Source organism: Urocitellus parryii, chromosome 2 (assembly GCF_045843805.1).
Source record: "Urocitellus parryii isolate mUroPar1 chromosome 2, mUroPar1.hap1, whole genome shotgun sequence".
NCBI lineage: Eukaryota > Metazoa > Chordata > Mammalia > Rodentia > Sciuridae > Urocitellus > Urocitellus parryii.
Genome location: NC_135532.1, coordinates 97,126,338 through 97,146,982, shown reverse-complemented (window position 1 = coordinate 97,146,982; position 20,645 = coordinate 97,126,338). Strand labels below are relative to the sequence as shown.

The following is a 20,645-nucleotide window of genomic DNA, read 5'->3' as shown; positions in this document are numbered from 1 at the left end:
TAAGATCAGATAAAAAAAAAAAAAAAGAAAGGGAGAAAAGACGAAACACAGAAATATAAAAGTAAACCATTAACCACCCTCCTGTCAAAAGAAATACTGAATTCCTGATGCAGATTAGAACGCTGAAGGAAAAATACAAATCTCTAGTATTTTCAGAGGCAACAAGTGATATTGTTATTCTGCATCTAATCATGAATATTTTTAAAAGGCAAGTAAAATAGTTTTATATGGAAGAAGACTTCTCCTCTATCTGAAAAGCCTGCCTTCAGTCATATTATAGATATATATTTGAGAGGTAGGGGAGCCATGAGACACCCATCAAAGTAACAAAGTCACCCCTATAAATGAGATAATAAAATGTCATTACTAGTGACTGCATAGTCTCCAAATAGAAATGGTAATGCTTTTCCATTGTGAGCCCTCATTAAAGGCTATCTAAAGCTGAGGAGGCAAGATTATCCTAATCTGAAAATTTATAACATATTCTAAAATTGTGCAACTACCAACTTTTATTGAATACTCATCATGTGTTAGTGATTTGACTAGGCATTTATCGTGGTTATTCCCATAACCAACACTGGTACAGATATAATGATTCCCATTTGATTGACATTAAACTCAAAAGAAATTAAACCTGTTCAAGGTTACACAGTTAAATGGTTGAGCCAGGCTTTGCACCAACCTGCTTAATTTCCCATTCTGTGCACTTAACCTATGATTTGATACATTCTCTCAACTTTAGGAAATGAAAATAAATCAATTCTGATCATGTAACTAACTAGATTTATCATTGGACAGTACATTCGTGGAATAATTTTGAACTATTTTCAATTCTTTATCTGAGCGATAATTAGAAACCTGTTACAAATAACTTTGAAATCCACAATTTCAAACAGAGAAAATAACCATACTCAATTCAGGGCAAAAAAACTAAAAGAAAAATGAAGTTTCCAAAGTTAAGATACTTTGCCATCTATAAATAAACCTTTAAGGTATTTCCATTTATGGGCATGCTGTAATTTTTTTTTCTTAAACAAAGTGTTCAAGTTAAACATGCAACAACAGAACTTTGTTACCAACATATGATTTCAGGATGTTCTCTACAGAGAATTCAACAGTAGAAAAATGCTATTTTAACTAACATTGAGTTTTCAAAATAACCAGAATAATGAGATCTGAGGCTGTGATGTATTTCCCAGTGGTATAATATTAACCTCTTCAAAGCTTTGAGTTAATCTATTTTATGTTCTCAGGAAAATCTCAACTACTTTTTGATAAAGTCACTACATCCAATGAAATGGCAACTGGTCTGAAAACTGCATTAACTCTTTCGGACTATGAGGATACTTTTAGATATACTGAACTCACTAATTCATTAAATAACTAAAGAGGCAATTCACAAAAAAAAACAGAAAAATACATAAAAATAGGTTGAATATTTTTTCTGCCTATATATCATTCAAACAGCGCTGAGGCAATTTCAAGAGAACCATTGGAAAAATGAGTAAGGGCAAGTCTAGTCCCTTTGAATACAGGGGTCGCGTGATTTACTTTAGGAAAACCCTGTTAGCTACCTACCTACAGCATAGATCCCAAAGTTGCTAGTCCACACACAACATTTTAATAAACAATGAGCACAAGAAGTTATGTTCAAACACAAAGTAATTTTAATAATCTATCACGAAGGTAAAGATGGTAAATTTTAAAAATATTACTTATGGTCAAAGCTAGACAAGAAATAACTGCTATTTATTGGCTGTGTGATTTCAAGCAAAATTTTCTTCTTTGAACCAAAGTCATCTATAAATAACAGTGATAATAATTGTACCAAAGAGCTTTGGTGGGAAATAAATTAATTCAAATAAAGGAGTTAATAAGGTACTTGACTTAGAAATACTCAGAAATACTAATTTATAATTACTATTTTAAACATACTACCCCAAATATACAACAGTTATTTGTTGTATATCTGAAAAAATAATATTTTTTCTTTTATTTTCAAGAACTTATAGGTACCTATATATTTTAAGGAATTTGGAGGGGGAAGTTATATTAAATTAGTTGATTTTTTCTATTACTTGCTTCTGTCTAAATTTTTTGTTAATTTCAATCCTTCTATTTAATGTACATTAATCCTACTTGTCTGCTATTTCAGTTACCATAGTCAACCACAGTCAACCAAGAACCAAAAATATTAAACAGAAAGTTCCAAAAATAAACAATTCATAAGTTTTAAATTGTAAACTGTTCTGAGTAGCATGATAATATAGTGTCACCTCACTCTGTCCTGCCTGGGATATCAAACATTCCTTTGTATAACACATTCAAGCTATATATGCTACTGGTCCTATTAGTTACTCATATTGACTATCAAAGGTCAATCGGGTTATCAAAATGAATATCACAGTATCAAAGTGCTTGTGTTTAAGTAATTCTTATTTTACTTAACGGACCCAAAGTACAAGAATAGTGGTGCTAGTGATTTGCAATTGCCAGAGAAAAGCTATAAAGTGCTTCCTTTAATTCACACACACAACACACACAAAAAAACAGAATACAAAAAACTAGATAGAATATTCTTTACTGCCTATATATCATTAAGTGAAGGAGTAAAAGTTCAATTAAAAAAAAGAAGAGGGGCTGGGGATGTGGCTCAAGCGGTAGCGCGCTCGCCTGGCATGCGTGCGGCCCGGGTTCGATCCTCAGCACCACATACCAACAAAGATGTTGTGTCCGCCAAGAACTAAAAAATAAATATTAAAAATTCTCTCTATCTCTCTCTCTCCTCTCGCACTCTCTCTTTAAAAAAAATAAAAAAAATAAAAAAAGAAGATATGCTGAGGATGCTAAGATCTATAGTAAGAATGAATCTTACATCCATGAACTTTTTTAGAAGGAAAAAGAAATTCATGATATTTTACTGCTGCACTTCAAACTGCAAAAGTTATGGCCATAGTGAGTGAAAAGTGATTAGTTCAGATGGAAAAGCATATACAGGGTTCGGTGCTATTAGCAATTTCACAGATCTACATGAGGTCTTGGCACATATTCTCTGTGGGTAAGAGGAAATTACTGTAAATCACCTAGAGTTTCTATCTTCAAAATACAGTATTTTGGACAGATCTTCCAAACAAAAGTTAAATAAGGAAACTATACAACTCAATAACACAATTAACAACCTAGACTTAATTGACATATATAGACTATACCACCCAACATCAAGTAGCTACACTTTTTTCTCAGCAGCACATGGAACCTTCTCAAAAATAGACCATATACTATGTCACAGGGCAACTCTTAGACAATACAAAGGGGTAGAGATAATACCATGCATCTTATCTGATCATAATGGAATGAAACTGAAAATCAATGATAAAAGAAGAAAGGAAAAATCAAGCATCACCTGGAGAATGAACAATAGGTTGCTGAGTGATCAATGGGTTTTAGAAGACATCAAGGAGGAAATTAAAAAATTCCTAGAGTTAAATGAAAACACAGACACAACTTATCTGAATCTATGGGACACATTGAAAGCAGTTCTAAGAGGAAAATTCATTGCTTGGAGTTCATTCCTCAAAAAAAGAAAAAACCAACAAATAAATGCTCTCATACTTCATCTCAAAATCCTAGAAAAAGAAGAGCAAAACAGCAAAAGAAGTAGAAGGCAAGAAATAATTAAAATCAGAGCTGAAATTAATGAAATTGAAACAAAAGAAACAATTGAAAAAATTGACAAAACTAAAAGCTGGTTCTTTGAAAAAATAAATAAAATTGACAGACCCTTAGCCATGCTAACGAAGAGAAGAAGAGAGAGAACCCAAATTACTAGCATACAGGATGAAAAAGGCAATATCACAACAGACACTTCAGAAATACAGAAGATAATCAGAAATTACTTTGAATCCTTATACTCCAATAAAATAGAAGATAGTGAAGGCATAGATAAATTCCTTGAGTCCTATGATCTGCCCAGATTGAGCCAGGAGGATATAGACAACCTAAACAGACCAATAACAATAGAGGAAATAGAAGAAACCATCAAAAGACTACCAACTAAGAAAAGCCCAGGACCGGATGGGTATACAGCAGAGTTTTACAAAACCTTTAAAGAGGAACTAACACCAATACTTTTCAAGCTATTTCAGGAAATAGAAAAAGAGGGAGAACTTCCAAATTCATCCTACGAGGCCAACATCACCCTGATTCCGAAACCAGACAAAGACACTTCAAAGAAGGAAAACTACAGACCAATATCTCTAATGAACCTTGACGCAAAAATCCTCAATAAAATTCTGGCGAATCGGATTCAAATACATATCAAAAAAATTATACATCATGATCAAGTAGGATTCATCCCTGGGATGCAAGGCTGGTTTAATATACGGAAATCAATAAATGTTATTCACCACATCAATAGACTTAAAAATAAGAACCATATGATCATCTCAATAGATGCAGAAAAAGCATTCGACAAAGTACAGCATCCCTTTATGTTCAAAACGCTAGAAAAATTAGGGATAACAGGATCATACCTCAACATTGTAAAAGCAATCTATGATAAGCCACAGGCCAGCATCATTCTGAATGGAGAAAAATTGAAGGCATTCCCTCTAAGATCTGGTACAAGACAGGGATGCCCTCTCTCACCACTTCTGTTCAACATAGTCCTCGAAACACTGGCCAGAGCAATTAGACAGACAAAAGAAATTAAAGGCATAAAAATAGGAAAAGAAGAACTTAAATTATCACTATTTGCAGATGATATGATTCTATACCTAGCAGACCCAAAAGGGTCTACAAAGAAGCTATTAGAACTAATAAATGAATTCAGCAAAGTGGCAGGATATAAGATCAACACGCATAAATCAAAGGCATTCCTGTATAACAGCGACAAATCCTCTGAAACAGAAATGAGGACAACTACTCCATTCACAATATCCCCCCCAAAAATAAAATACTTGGGAATCAACCTAACAAAAGAGGTGAAAGATTTATACAAGGAAAATTACAGAACCCTAAAGAAAGATATAGAAGAAGACCTTAGAAGATGGAAAAATATACCCTGCTCATGGATAGGCAGAACCAACATCATCAAGATGGCGATATTACCAAAAGTTCTCTATAAGTTTAATGCAATGCCAATCAAAATCCCAGCAGCATTTCTTGTAGAAATAGATAAAAGAATCATGAAATTCATATGGAATAATAAAAGACCCAGAATAGCAAAAACAATGCTAAGCAGGAAGTGTGAATCAGGCGGTATAGCGATACCGGACTTCAAACTATACTACAGAGCAATAGTAACTAAAACAGCATGGTACTGGTACCAAAACAGGCGGGTGGACCAATGGTACAGAATAGAGGACACAGTAACCAACCCACAAAACTACAACTATCTTATATTTGATAAAGGGTCTAAAAGCATGCAATGGAGGAAGGATAGCATCTTCAACAAATGGTGCTGGGAAAACTGGAAATCCATTTGCATCAAAATGAAGCTGAATCCCTATCTCTCGCCATGCACAAAAGTTAACTCAAAATGGATCAAGGAGCTTGATATTAAATCAGAGACACGGCATCTGATAGAAGAAAAAGTTGGTTATGATCTACATACTGTGGGATCGGGCTCCAAATTCCTCAATAGGACACCCATAGCGCAAAAGTTAACAACTAGAATCAACAAATGGGACTTACTCAAACTAAAAAGTTTTTTCTCAGCAAAAGAAACAATAAGAGAGATAAACAGGGAGCCTACATCCTGGGAACAAATTTTTACCCCCCACACTTCAGATAGAGCCCTAATAACCAGAATATACAAAGAACTCAAAAAATTAGACAATAAGATAACAAATAACCCAATCAATAAATGGGCCAAGGACCTGAACAGACACTTCTCAGAGGAGGACATACAATCAATCAATAAGTACATGAAAAAATGCTCACCATCGCTAGTAGTCAGAGAAATGCAAATCAAAACTACCCTAAGATACCATCTCACCCCAGTAAGATTGGCAGCCATTAGGAAGTCAAACAACAATAAGTGCTGGAGAGGATGCGGGGAAAAGGGCACTCTTGTTCATTGCTGGTGGGACTGCAAATTGGTGCAGCCAATCTGGAAAGCAGTATGGAGATTTCTTGGAAAGCTGGGAATGGAACCACCATTTGACCCAGCTATTCCCCTTCTCGGTCTATTCCCCAAAGACCTAATAAGAGCATGCTACAGGGACACTGCTACATCCATGTTCATAGCAGCACAATTCACGATAGCAAGATTGTGGAATCAGCCTAGATGCCCTTCAATAAATGAATGGATAAAAAAAATGTGGCATTTATACACAATGGAGTATTACTCTGCATTAAGAAATGACAAAATCATAGAATTTGGAGGGAAATGGATGGCATTAGAGCAGATTATGCTAAGTGAAGCTAGTCAATCTTTAAAAAATAAATACCAAATGACCCCTTTGATATAAGGGGAGTAAACAAGGACAGGGTAGGGACGAAAGTTTGAGAAGAAGATTTACATTAAACAGGGATGAGAGGTGGGAGGGAAAGGGAGTGAGAAGGGAAACCGCATGGAAATGGAAGGCGATCCTCAGGGTTATACAAAATGACATATAAGAGGAAAGGAGGGGTAAGACAAGATAATACAAATCGAAGAAATGATTTACAGTAGAAGGGGTAGAGAGAGAAAAGGGGAGGGGAGGGGAGGGGAGGGGGGATAGTAGAGAATAGGACAGACAGCAGAATGCATCAGACACTAGAAAGGCAATTTGTCAATCAATGGAAGGGTAACTGATGTGATACAGCAATCTGTATACGGGGTAAAATTGGGAGTTCATAACCCACTTGAATCAAACTGTGAAATATGATGTATTAATAACTATGTAATGTTTTGAACGACCAACAATAAAAAAAAAAGAAAAAAAAATACAGTATTTTACTGATTCCATCAGCCTTCAGTTACTACATAACTATTCAAAATAAACTATTTTTTGGGGGGAGGGGTACTGGGGGATTGAAATCAGGCACTCTACCCCTGAGCCATATCCCCAGCCCTATTTTGTACTTATCTAGAGACAAGGTCTTACTGAGTTGCTTAGGACCTCACTTTTCTGAGGCTGGCTTTCAACTTGCAATCCTGCTGCCTCAGCCTCCCGATTACAAACATGCACCACTGTACCCGGCCAAGAGTATTTCTTAAACTGGATAGCATACATGAGGGTGTCATTTTATTTTATTTTCTACAACTTATATTTTCCACAAAACTTTTGTAAAAGAATATGTAAGACAGACCAAGGAACTCATGATAAAAATTTTAAAAACTATTTAAGTCAATTATAACCTAATTCTTAACCTTCTCTTTATTTCAACTGTATTTACAAAATATTACAGGTCAATCTTGTATACTACATTTTTTCCAGGTATTTGGAATTTCAAGTATTAGAAATATTTCCCTTACTTGTATCCAACCTAAGATTTTAGAAATTTGTTTGATGCCCATTAACTATGATCTGAGAAACTTTCAGGAAAAAAACAAACTTCATTTCATAAAATAAATTTAATCCTGTCAATGTTTTCTCTGTATAACTTTTTAATATACTTTAAATTTTCAAAACACTTTAAATTTTTAATACACTTTAAAAGTGGTATAAATATCATTGTTGTAGGCAAAAACTCTTAAGGATTTTCATTTTTCATGATAGAAAATCTGTAGCATTTCTAGTATCTGAGAAGTTCAAGCATCAAGTTGGTAATATCAGTAATAGTCACTTATAGGCATGTGCTATAAATAACAATTGTCCAACTAAAGAATGTATAAATTGTGAAAGGAGATCCTGGTAGCAGTTTTGTCATCAGCTTTGCCACTTTGACAGTTGTTAGAAGACACTCAAATTAGAAATAATATATCTGCTAGAATTACCATCACTTAAATTTCAATCACCTTTATTCTTGCAATAATTTCTCATTTCAAATTCTCAAAGACCTACACTTCCTTTTCATGAGGAAAAATCTTGAGCTTACAGGCCCTTGGTCGCTAAACTGCACTGAAAGTAACTCCAAATTTTTCAAGTCTGCTTCACTTGTTTTATTTATATACCTTAATATTAAACCACCACCAGAATTTCCTCCTGTTTGGTCTTTTGAGAGAACTGTACTAAGGGTTAAAAAGTCGAACTCAGGGCAACATCAATCTTGGCTAGATTCACCTTTTTCAATGAGTTCCACTGCTTTATGCTTTCGAATACCAATGCTCTCGCATTCTCTAATTTATTACTGGCAGCAATGCTGACATCCATTCACAATCATTTATGGATAAAATTGGAATGATCTTTTAGAAGATACAGGATTTTGACAAAAACCAAAGGACTTGAGAGTCCATTAAGCAGGAGTCTACATCAAACTGACACGAAGAACAAAAGTAGGATGAAGTGACCAAACACCATGGACACAGTCTGGGACAGATTACAATCAGGCTGTAGGCAAAAGAATTTGCTCACCTAGCAAAATTAAGTATATGCCTGTGGCTTGTGATAAATAAGCTCAAACAAACCTCATTTAATCAGGGATGAATACACTCCGAAAAATAACACAAATTAATCAACAAAAGAACTGGCACTAAACAAGTATGCATTTTTGCATGACCAACTAGAATAAATTTTTACACAAATAACTTGCAGATAGCAGGTAAGATACTATTTTTCTTAGTCTAGAACTTAAGAACATAATTTATTCTGCTCTCAAGTACTAAGTTAAAAACATCAGTTTGTCTTAAAATACATCTAAAATATAAGATGGAATGATGGAGGGATAGACAGATGGTACAGTCTATAAACCAAGTACTGAAAAATATTAATTTGAAAATCTTTGTCAGGCATGATGGTGCACAACAGTGACTCTGGAGGCTGAGGAAGAAGAATCATAAGTTCAAAGTCAGCCTTAGCAACTTAACAAGGCACTAAACTCAGCAAGACCCTGTCTCAAAATAAAAAGTAAAAAGGGGTGAAGATGTAGTTTAGAGGTTAAGCTTCTCTGGGTTTAATCACCGTACCAATAAATAAATAAATAAATAAATAAATAAAAATAAACAACAAAAACTCCTGAAAATCCTCGAGATAGGATGTGAATGTCTCATGCAAATTTCTTTCAGGTTGGCTATAGATGAAAATTTCTAATAACATGATGAGGGAAAACTATGAGCCTGCCTTTCTTTTCTGATTAAATTGTCCTACAATGGAAAGACTATTTACCTACTACACTGAAATAACATCAAAAAATATGGTAGACATTCACATGGTAGGAATTAATTTATGAAGTTAATATTTCCTCATACAGCTATATCTTACAAAAATGCAGGGCAACTATTTCTAATGTAAAGGCTAACTATAAGGAAATTAAAGCCTTCTTAAAAATCTAATTTTGTTCATAACTGGATTCAAGTCTGAGTAAATCACATCAGTAGGTTAGTACTTTTTAAATAAAAGGTAAGAACCATAAATGCTTAACAGAACATTAATATTTACCCAGATTAAAAAGCTCCAACTAAACTATTTTGGACAGAATGTGCTGTGTTGGGGGAAATTGCCACCTACGAAGTTTAACACTGTTGGGGGTTTGGGGGTTTTTTGTTGTATGTTGCCCATAATGCTCTTTAACTCCTGGGCTTAAGTGTTCCTTCTGCCTCAGCCTCCAGAGTAGTTGGGACTATAGGCAATGGGTCATGATCTTCAACAGTGTTTTTAATTCTTAATTTTAATATATAACTCAAGTATAAGTCAAAGTATTTCCTTCTAAATGAATAACAAATCAGTATGTGTAAAGTGTACAATGCCTACAGTAATCTAAAACTGCCACAAACAGATCACAAATTAAGCTTTAAGAACATTTTAGGTTCCTTAACTTGTAGAAGAACTAAATTCCTCCAGAGACAAATGCTCTTAGAAAATAAAGAAGCCTGCAACAATATCAACTTTCAACAGAGCAACCACATCTTTAAATAATTGCCCAGAAGTTATACTGAAGCCTTTGTATTGTCTGCCACATCAAAATTAATTTTAAGTATTTCCACTACCCAAGGAAGTCAAAATAATCTGAGATCTCCCTCCGTTTTTTAAAAAATTACACCTTTTCAACTAAAAATTGGGTGTATATTCATAAAATAAAAGGGCAAGAGAAATTAAAATGCAATCCCTAAATCTGAAGAAACAGTGTTTCAATGGGAGAAAAGGGTACACAACATATCACAGCTGGTCTTTTCTATTCAGAAAAACAAATGCAATGTTGAAAAAGATATCCATCCACCTCTTCTATTTTAATAATATGTATGCTGGTTTCATCTGAGGGAGTAGTTCTTATTTCTAAAATAAAAACTTTATTATAAAAAATAAACATTTTTCTACAGAAGATATACTGTGACCCTTTCCTTTCTCAAACTTAAAAATGTCTTTTGAGATATTCTAGTCACCTGAAAGTTTTGCCAGAATGTGTTCACTTAAGCAATTTTTTAAGATCTCTGCTATTGATCATTTACACATTTTACTTTGTACACATTCTTGAAGCTTTCTAGGCTTAATTTCTATTTCATTTTATCTTTGAAGCATAACTTGGCTTTTGCAAGAACAAACTGTACTATTCAAAAACTCTTCTTGAGCTCAAAGATGACATTTAATCATCTAACTCTATTATGGTCAATAGGCCTAACAGGCAAAAGGAATTTTAAACAGCCAGGTTTTAACTTGTTACTATTTTCCCTATATAGTAAACTCACACTGCAAACTAAATTTCCTAAGCCTGTAACAGTTTACCACTTGAAGACAAGTTTTACATTAAGCACATCAAACACTACTTTTTATACTAAGAAAATAAGAAGTTTATATTGTTACAATTTCCCTTTCACCCAATACTAAATAGTAGTAATATAGGTTTCCAATTTGTTCTTTCTAAATAAAATACCCCTATTATTTCTAACTCTCCTATAGTGTTTTCTAGCTCACAGAATACTTCCAAATTACCTTCAAAAAAATTCCACTTTTAAAATTAAACCCAGCACCTGTAAGGTTTGGGGAAAATATGGCCAATCTGCTCTAAGATTTAAGAAATATTCAAAATACATTCTGTATCCTCACTAAAAGTTTGAAAGAAAGTCTCTGACACTAAATGACCAAGGAATAAAAGTCAGAAATTTCCTGTAGAAGAGTTTAAATTTTAGTGTGTACATAATTTGGAAACAGAAAATCTCCTTCATTCATAACCTTAGTTCCATTAAGTAAGTGCTAACAACTGTAGTTGATGAAATCAGAGCAGAAAATTTATTGTAAATTGCTTTAGGTGTTTTGCTTTTACTATTACTGATCAAATGCAAAGACAACTGACACTAGGCAAGTGCTAATTATGTGGTGCTGAGGATGAAACCTGGTGCCTCACATGTACTAGGCAAGCACTCTAGCACTGAGCTACAATCCTAGCCCCTCCATTCTTTAATCTTACCTTATGTCTTCTTAGTGGGTTTCTTGAGTCAATATATAATTGGATCTTACTTTCTGATTTAATCTGACAATTTAACTGGTGTGATTACTGACACAGTTACATGAATATCTTGCCAGCTGTTTTCTATTTGTCCCATCTATTGTTTACAGCCTCTTCTGCTTTCTCTTAAATGAGGATTTAACAGATCTATCTTAGCTACTGATTTATTAGTTACATCTTTTATGTGTCCTTTTGTTAGTTGTTGCCCTCTGTTTAAAATATGTTGTTAACCAGCCTAACTTCAAATAATATATGCTTTATGTGTAATGCAACAACCTTATGAAGTATGTTCAATATCTTCCTCTTATCCTTTCAATTAATTTCTATTTTTGCAAGATAAAAATACAATATGCTGGGCTGGGGCTGTAGCTCAGTAGTAGAGTGCTTGCTTAGCATGTGTGAGGCACTGGGTTGGATTCTCAGCACCACACACAAATAAATAAAATAAAGGTTCACTAACAACTAAAATTTTTTTTAAATCACAATACCCTTTTTGTTTTGCACAATCTTTTTTGGGGAGGGGTAGGGGGCAAACCAAGGATTGAACTTGGGGCACTCGACCACTGTGCCATATCCCCAGCCTTGTTTTGTATTTTACTTAGAGACAGGGTCTGAGTTGCTTAGCACCTCACTTTTGCTGAAGCTGGATTTGAACTCCTGATGCTCCTGCCTCAGCCTCCCAGCCACTTAGACAATCTTTACACCATGCCAAGCTTACACAATCTTTTAAAACAAAAAATAAGAAAAATAAATAAATTTAATTTTACATGCATGTATTTGTGTAGATACAAGTTTCACCTATCTGGAATTTCTTTTAGCATGACTTACAGTATAGATTTACTGGCAAGAGTTTTCTCAGCTTTCATTTCAGAGTATCTTTATTTCACCACTTCTTTGGGGGGGGGGGAAGAGTAGACACTGGGATTGAATCCAGGGTTTTATTCCTTACATCAGGCAAGGACTCTACCATGGGTATGAGCAACATACTCAGCCCTTTATTTTGAGATAGGGTCTCCCTGAGTTGCCTTGACTGGCCTCGCACTTGCTATCCTTCAGCTTCAGCCTCAGCCTCAAGAGTAGCTGGGATTACAGACCTGTGCCACCACACCTAGCATTACCTTCATTCTTAAAAGGTGTTTATGCTGGATATAAATTCTGGGTGGATCATTTCTTTTTTTAAGTACCTTACAGTTGTCACTCAATTGTCTTCTTGTTTGCATTCTCTGTCATAATTTTGATCTTTTTCCCTCTATACATAGTTTCTCTTTTGCTTGGCTAGACTCAATATTTTCCTCTTTGCTGGGTGTAGTGGCACACACCTATAATCCCAGCAGCTTGAGAGGCTGAGGCAGGAGGATCTCAAGTTCAAAGCCAGCCTCAGCAATTTAGTAAGGCCCCAAGAAACTCAGCAAGACCTTGTCTCTAAATTTAAAAGGGGGGGGGGGGGGACTGAGGATGTGGGTCAGTGGTTAAGTGCCCCTGGGTTCAATCCCCAGTGCCAAAAAAAAAAAAAAAAAAATATATATATATATATTCATTCCCCTCTTTGGTCTGTTTACTTAAGTTTGGATGCATGTGTTCTGCACAGGGTGTTTTTGGGTTTTTTTGTTGTTTTTTTGTGGGGGTGGGGATTTATACTGCTTTGACGTTCTCTAAGCTTCTTAGACCTGTGATTTGCTGTCTCATTAATTGTGGATAATTCTCTAATATCTCAAGTATTTCTTTTGCTCTTTTCTCTCTTCCCCTGGGATTCCAAATACATATATATCACATGAATGATGTTATCCCTAAACTCTTGAATGTGTGTGTTTTTAAATGTTTCTAGAAAAGGTTGGAAGGAACCCAAGTTGCAGGTGGGTAATTTCTACTGACATATCTACAAGTATGGTGATTCTTTCCTCAGCTATGATAAATCTAAGACCAAAGATCTTTTTAATATTTATTTTTTAGTTATAGGAAGACACAATATCTCTATTTTGCTTTTATGTGATGCTGAGGATGGAACCCAGTGCCTCACACATGCTAGGCGAGTGCTCTACCTCTGAGCCATAACCCAGCTCCTAAGTCCAAAGATTTTATTTCTAGCATTTTCTTTTGGGTTCTTTTATAGTTTCTCTGTTGAAAATACCTTGCATTTTGCCCATTTTTCTGTTTCAACATTTAACAACATAGTTTAAATCCTCTGCTAGATAATAGTCTCTATATTAATCTGAGTGTAGTTCTCAAAGGGTATTCCTCCTCTTGAAAGTTTTTTCTTTTTCTTTTACTATTTTGTGTGCGTCAGAATTTTTCATCAAAAGCTGGACATGTTGTATAGGACAGTACACTGAGGTGAAAATATTTTATAACTAGAAATGGACACACCTTTTCTTTGTGAGGCCTTTAGTGCAGTTATATTGTTACTCTATTTAGGAATTGGGTTGGGTCTGTGAGTTTGCTATAGTTATCCTCAGTGTACCACAGACTTTATTTATCTGCAGAATAGCTTGTTATCTATGGTGGTGGTGGTGGGGCTTACTACAGTAATGTCTATTCCTTGTTTTTTTTTTTTTTTTTGATAGCAGCAATTGAACCCAGGGGCATTTAAACATAAAGCCACATCCCCAGCCTTTTTTATTTCAACACAGGGTCTCACTAAGTTTCATAGAGCCTCACTTTAATTGCTGAAACAGGACTCAAACTTATGATCCTCCTGCCTCAGACTCCCAAGTTGCTGGGATTTCAGGGCTATGCCACTAGTCAGACTAATTCTTTGTGTGTACCTTTTTGTATACTCTTGTGCCTTTCCTCATAGTAGTCTGCAGTTATGATTACTTGCTATTCAAAGCTTCTAAAGTGTGGCATCAAGAGGTGAGGGACACAGTCTCTGTTCTCATTTTTCAGTATAAGCCATAAACTATGTGCTTGGATCTCAGGGATGTTACATTCTCATTTCTACAAAATCGTCCTTAACTGCAGTTTGGGGTTCAGGGCCCCACCTTTAGGCATAATATTCCTACACTCTTCTCTTGTTTCACCTGAGTTCAATAGGACTAGCAAGAATGCCTTTTCCCTCCATAGATGAGACAGAGGGGAAGAATGAGAATAGTTTCTTAACCCTATTTAAGAGCTCTGCGGCTGCTCCCCTCCACTAGGTCTAACAATACTCCCCTGGGTTCCTTCCAACCTTTTCTAGAAGCATACCCAGTGAAGTTTGTGGATAAAGAGCTTAGTGCACTCAGCCTTCATCAATTTCTCATCTATTCTGGCTGAACTCTTCTTACCAGTATTCAATTATGTCTGATGAAGATTAATGCAAATTTATGTCTTCTCTCCCTCTCTCTCCTCTCTGTCCTTAAATTTGGGGCTAGGGTTTGCTCTATGGCCTCCATTCTTTAATTGATCTCAAAAACAAACAAACAAACAAAAACAAAAAGGAATTTGAAGTGAGACTAGTTCTCTTTTGTTGCAAAGGTGAACAAAGCTGCTTTTTGCAAAAGGTGGTTCTATAATTTATGATGCAGTTCAGGATAGTGAAGGAGGTGTGACAATAATTTGGCATAAAAAGGGAGCATTTATTGGGTCTGAGAAACATTGACTCAAAGGATATCTCAAAACAACTTCCCTTTTACCACCACCAATAATGACATTGAAGGCCAACATCTATTAGTGCAAAGTGTTTACCAAAATTGCAGTTTACCTGCATAGTCTTGTTTCTACTTTGCTAATTTTAAGTAAATCAGAGAAGTAAGGGGAAAATATGTGTAATAGGAACCTTAAAGTCATCTGTGTAAATACAACTGGTTGAGAAACAATTACTTAAAATTTACCCAATTTATTCAGAACCAGACTCCACTATCAACCTTTTTACAAATTTAATAATGCCAGTACTGTGATGGTTCACCTGTGCAACCTCCCCCATTTACTTGTGGATAAATTGAAATTCTTGCAAAGAATGCGTGTTCCATGATTCCATAACTGGTTTTCACTGATGACAAATCTATTCTGTTAATTTACTTTTAAGTATTTTGTTTGCAACTAAGTTTAACACTAGATGATGTTTATATATTTTAGACAATTTATCACCACCACTTTAGAAAAAGAGGAATTTAGAAAAAAAGCCATTGCTTCTCACTGGAATACAAATGCTGGTATTTTCCATGAACTGAACTCTATTAAGGTTCTTCACATTCCTATTTCTTAAAAATGCTCTGACTCCTTTCTTCCTCCCTTAATATGTTCTACTTCCTGTTTTTAAACAAGTATAGTGTTTTCTTAACAAGGACTAATGTTCCCTGAACGCATTGTGATATTAATAGTTCAAGCCACTTTTTAGATATAGCTCCTTAACATTGTTTCACCTTATATTTAAAATATGAGCAAGGTTTTGTTATATGTTAAGTCAAATAATAAACTACTTCCCAGAAACAAGCAAAAAACAAACAAACAAACAAACCCAGCGAAATCTAGTTTTTTCAGGATACTGGATTTCTGACAATTTGGGGGGAGGGAAGAAGTCCAGTTTCATATTCCCATAGACTCACAAATTACTGGCAATATATACAAACCCTAATTCTGTGACCAATTTCCTCAAATCCTAAGGAAAGAAAAGCCAAGTCCTCCTACTCTTGTGTTTACTTCCAACATCTTAAAAATAGTGACACAATGGAGCTGGGGTTGTGGCTCAGCAGTACAGCGCTAGCCTCGCACGTGCGAGACCCTGGGTTCGATCCTCAGCACCACATACAAAAATAAACAAGTGAAATAAAGGTGTAGTGTCCAACTACAACTAAAAAAAATATATATTAAAAAAGCATTAAAAAATAGTGACACAAATGTTCAAACTTAGAAACCTATCAAGTTCAGAAACTGATAAAGGAAATATTATAAAAAAAATAATAATAATCATCACTAAGAACGGGTCCAAAGTCCTGAAAGTTTAGCTCTTTTCAAAGACACTGTACTTGAAAAATATCAAAATAAACCTACTGTATAAAGAAAGCCCTTCATAGAAGAGGCAACAACAGGAGGTAGAGGCTCTCCTTTTTGAGAAGCAGGGTGGAGTACGAGGGAAAAAAGCAGACAGGCAAATCAAAAAAAACATTACTTTCAAAGACTACCGCTATATTAGGGAGAGAGTTTTACTCTTGCCAGCAACTGAAAAAGGAAACAATCTCAAGACAACACAGGTTAAATGAACACCCTACAATCGGGGCAATTTAAAGACAGGCACTCTTAAGTGTGGTAAATCTCTAATACACCTTTAACAGTCACTTCATTGAGTGTCAAAGTCCTACTTCACCCATTCCAAAGGCTGCAGAGGTGAAATCACAGCAGCCAAGAAAGGCCACTTGTATAAGCTATCTTGCATACAGAAAAAGCCTTGGAGAAAAGCTTAATTTTGATAAAGGAAGGAACTGGAGAAGGGAAGACGCATTTTGCTCATTTCCCAGAAAAACGAAACAAAGCTAAGAAAAGAAAGTCAAGTCTAAGCGGGACTCAGGGAGGAGGAGGATTGCTGACTCTAGGAAATAAGAGTTGCCTGCCTCCAGGAGGAAAGGTGCTCCGGCTAGGAGGCAGGAAGGGAATCCCGAGGGCGGAGCCCACAGGGGAACGAGGGGTGTGTGGGGTTAAGGATGCGCTAAGGGGAGTGGGGAACCGTGGTGGGTAGGAACCAAAAAAACCAGGCAAAGAGAGGAGTGGGGCTGAACAGGACAGTACCCTGGGCAAATGTCACTCAGAGCCAGGGGTCCGGGGGCTGCGAACGAAGGACCCACACCAGTAGCCTGGGGGGAGGGTAATCTGCTGCCCTTAGCAACTTCAGACTGCAGACACCACCCCTCCTTTTCCCTGCTCTGAGTGCCCCCGCCCAAGTCCCCGCGGCGTGGGGAAGGGGTAAGTCTCGTGCCCGGAGTCGGCTTTACCTTCGCGGGAGGCTGGAGAGGCTCCAGCCCGAGCTCCTCCCGCCGCCGGCTCTGCGTCCAGAGTGGGATGAGGCGCTCTCTGGCCTCCTCCCCCTCACAACTTCCCCTTTCCCCCGCCGGGGCCCTGTAGCTCCGCTGCCGCGGGTTCCTGGTGCCGCCGCGGCGCTGCCTCCCCGCCCCCTCCGCCTCCTCCCTCTGCCTCTCAGAGGCTCACTCTGGAGGCCGCCATCTTCGTCCAGGCTTTGAGCGCCTCGCTCCAATACGCCTGCGTCGCCACCGCCCAGGCAGTCACGAGACCCAGTCAGCTGATTTAAGTGCTTCCGCCTCCTGCCCCGCCCTCCCTGTCCCATTTGCTCCCTTCCGGGAAATATCGCGTTTCTCCGACCCGCCGGCCCGCCCCCTAAGCAGGTACACATGCGCAGAGTGAGTGAGGAGGCCGGCCGTGGGGATGGGTCCACGCAACCCGTGAGGGGGCCCGCCCCGCGGCGCGTGCTGAGAAGGATCTGCCCCTGGGCGCGCGCGCGCACGCGATGGGCCACGCCTCTTGGTGTGTTTTCCAGCAGCCACGCCCCTCCATTTGTGTTCTGCGGGTTGTAGGAGTGTGTCCACGGAGTTGTGCTATTAATCCGGTCAAGTCCTGTTTGGAAGCACGTCTTGGACTTGGCGCATCCGCGAGGCGGAAGCCTCGGTCTACTATCCCGTTTATCTGGATTGGAAGCAAGTTTACTTGCTATTGAGACACTCAGAAGAAAGACGACTGAGCAGTTCAGATTTTGAGCGGTCTCAGGGGTGGTGGAGACCAAAGCTTCAGAGATGCCTAAGGCCTTTGTTGGTGAGAGTGTTGGACAGGTGATACTAATAGCGCCCACTTATTGTCTGCTGATCACATATCTAGGTGTTTACTTAACGCTGCTTAATCCTAAACAATATGAGACAGGAATTATCCTCATTTGCTGTTTAACTAAGGAAGGTCAGTTCCCCTTCTTTCCAGACCTGAACTGTAAAGATCACAGTTTAAAACTTATTCTGCTACAGTTTGTTTTTTTTTTTAATAGTGTAGGGGCTTTGCATGGATACATTATTTTATGAGGGTTAAAACTCTGTGATAAGGAGTTTAATACTCTATGTTAACAGTCCTGAAATTGTGATTTCTTGGGGTCCTCTTCAATGATTGACTCTTTTTATAGATGGTATTTATAGGATGAAAAATCTGTAAAACGATTGTTAAAGAATTTGCTCCTTGACTCTGTTGACCCATTACTCTGCTCTAGGGCAGAAAAAGATTTTGCATTTATCCTCAGAGTAGACTTTCCTGTATTGCAGCAGTAAGATAAGGTGCATGTAAGGGGAGGTACCAGGAATAGCTGGGTGTGGGAAGACACGACCTGAAATAGAGAAGGAAGGGAGGAGAAAAAAGGAACAGACGGTCTGAGTTAAGGGGCCTTCTTGGTTTATCAATGGAAACAGAAATTTGTGATTATGTAGCCTTTTATAGCCTTCCAGTAATCCTAGAAGTCGATGTGGGGAGTATCTATTTTATAGAGGAAGTATACCCAAAGGGTCTAAGAAACTTGCTCAAGGTGACCTACCTCTTAAAGGTTGAGCCAAGATTTAGTCACAGGATGTGCAACAGCAAGGCCATTGAACTACTAAGCTGCCACACTGCCTCTCTGTTCAATATTTGGGACCAATAAAATTGATTTTCAGAGTTGGGAGGAGCCTTCGGTAATATGAACTGCTCTCATGTCCTGGAGTGGAAAATTTCCTGCCTCCCGAGACATATTTTTCCTTTGTATTTTTTAGAAACCATTTTCCTTGTATTTGCCCATCTTGCCCTCTCTTTCATGAGTAGTTCCCCCCCCTTTCCTCTTCTAAGTGACATCTCTAAGTATGTACCAATATACCTAACCACCCTATCCCACTCCTCTCCTGCTTATCCACCTAACTATCCCAACCACAGATTCTCATCCTAAGCAATAACCTATTGCTTTCATCTTCTGTTCACAGATGTGATTTAAAGACTTTTTTCATCTTCCCTGGTTGCTCTTAATTGAATTTGAACATATTTGTGTCAGTATTTTTAAGATTCTGAAACTAAACACAAGAGTCAGAGAGAGTAGGAGGAGGACTTGGCTCTTCTTTCCTTAGTCTTCTGTTAAATTAGTTTGTTTCCATCTCCTGCTCTTTTTTTTAAGAGTTTGACAATTTCAAGGCAGACCTTCAAGTTTCCTCCGTCTGGATTTATCTTTTTATTCAAAACCAGATTTGCAATAGCTTTTCTGACATTTTCATGCAACAAACATCAAATTTATAATCCAGACTATATTATACATCCTTAAAATGTTTCACAACTTTTGAAAATGCTTTTTACAGATGTTTTGGACAACAATAGCTTTCATGAGTGTCCTTAATTAGTATCGAAGGCAGGAGAGGCCCAGGATTTTAGAAAGCCCACAGGCCAAACGCTACTTATTCAAGTCCCCATTTTTGCTAAATTGAAGGCAGGAGAGGCCCAGGATTTTAGAAAGCCCACAGGCCAAACGCTACTTATTCAAGTCCCCATTTTTGCTAAATTGATCTTTCTAATTATATCAGTGTTTAAATCCAAAATAAATCCTTAAAAACTTTGTGCCACTCAGTAATATTTGAACTTAAAATCCAAAATTCAAAGTGCTCCAAAACCCAAATTTTATGTTAATGCTTAAAAAGTAGTTTTTGGAGCATTTTCAGGTTTTTAGAGTAGGGATGCTCAACTGATAAACTCTATATAGATATTTCCACCTCCCCCACAATCCAAAATCTGAAACACTCTGTTAAACTAGTTTGTTTCCATCCCCTGCTCTTTTTTAAGAGTTTGACAATTTCAAGGCAGACCTTCAAGCTTCCTCGGTCTGGATTTATCTTTTAAACCCAGCATATTAGACAAGGGATACTTAACTTGTATTGTTAAAGCATGGTAATAAAGACTTTATTCAGGAACCCATTGCAGTGGGTTCTAGAAGTGGAGAGAGAAGTTGAGCAAATGGGGATTTATAAAGGAGGAGCAGAATAGGGGTCAAATGTCAGTGTAGGGAAAATTACCAAGAGGAAGGAAACATCAGGGGTATGGGAGATTCTGACTAAACCCACATAAAAAGATTCTTGCTTTGGTCAGGGTAATCAGATATCACCTCCAGGGAGAAGGAAGATGAGAAACTTGATAAGATATCCAGGGAT

At 37.2% G+C, this 20,645-nt stretch overlaps 1 protein-coding gene across 1 annotated transcript in view; it reads right to left on the bottom strand.

Moving 5' to 3' along the window:
• Positions 1 to 17,506, bottom strand: part of Dnajc13 (DnaJ heat shock protein family (Hsp40) member C13) — a 120,614-nt gene extending 103,108 nt beyond the window's left edge. The window contains exon 1 of the mRNA XM_026383836.2: positions 17,430 to 17,506. The gene's annotated coding sequence lies outside the window, so the exon portion shown is untranslated. The remainder of the gene's footprint in view (positions 1 to 17,429) is intronic.
• Between the last annotated feature and the right edge of the window lie 3,139 nt (positions 17,507 to 20,645).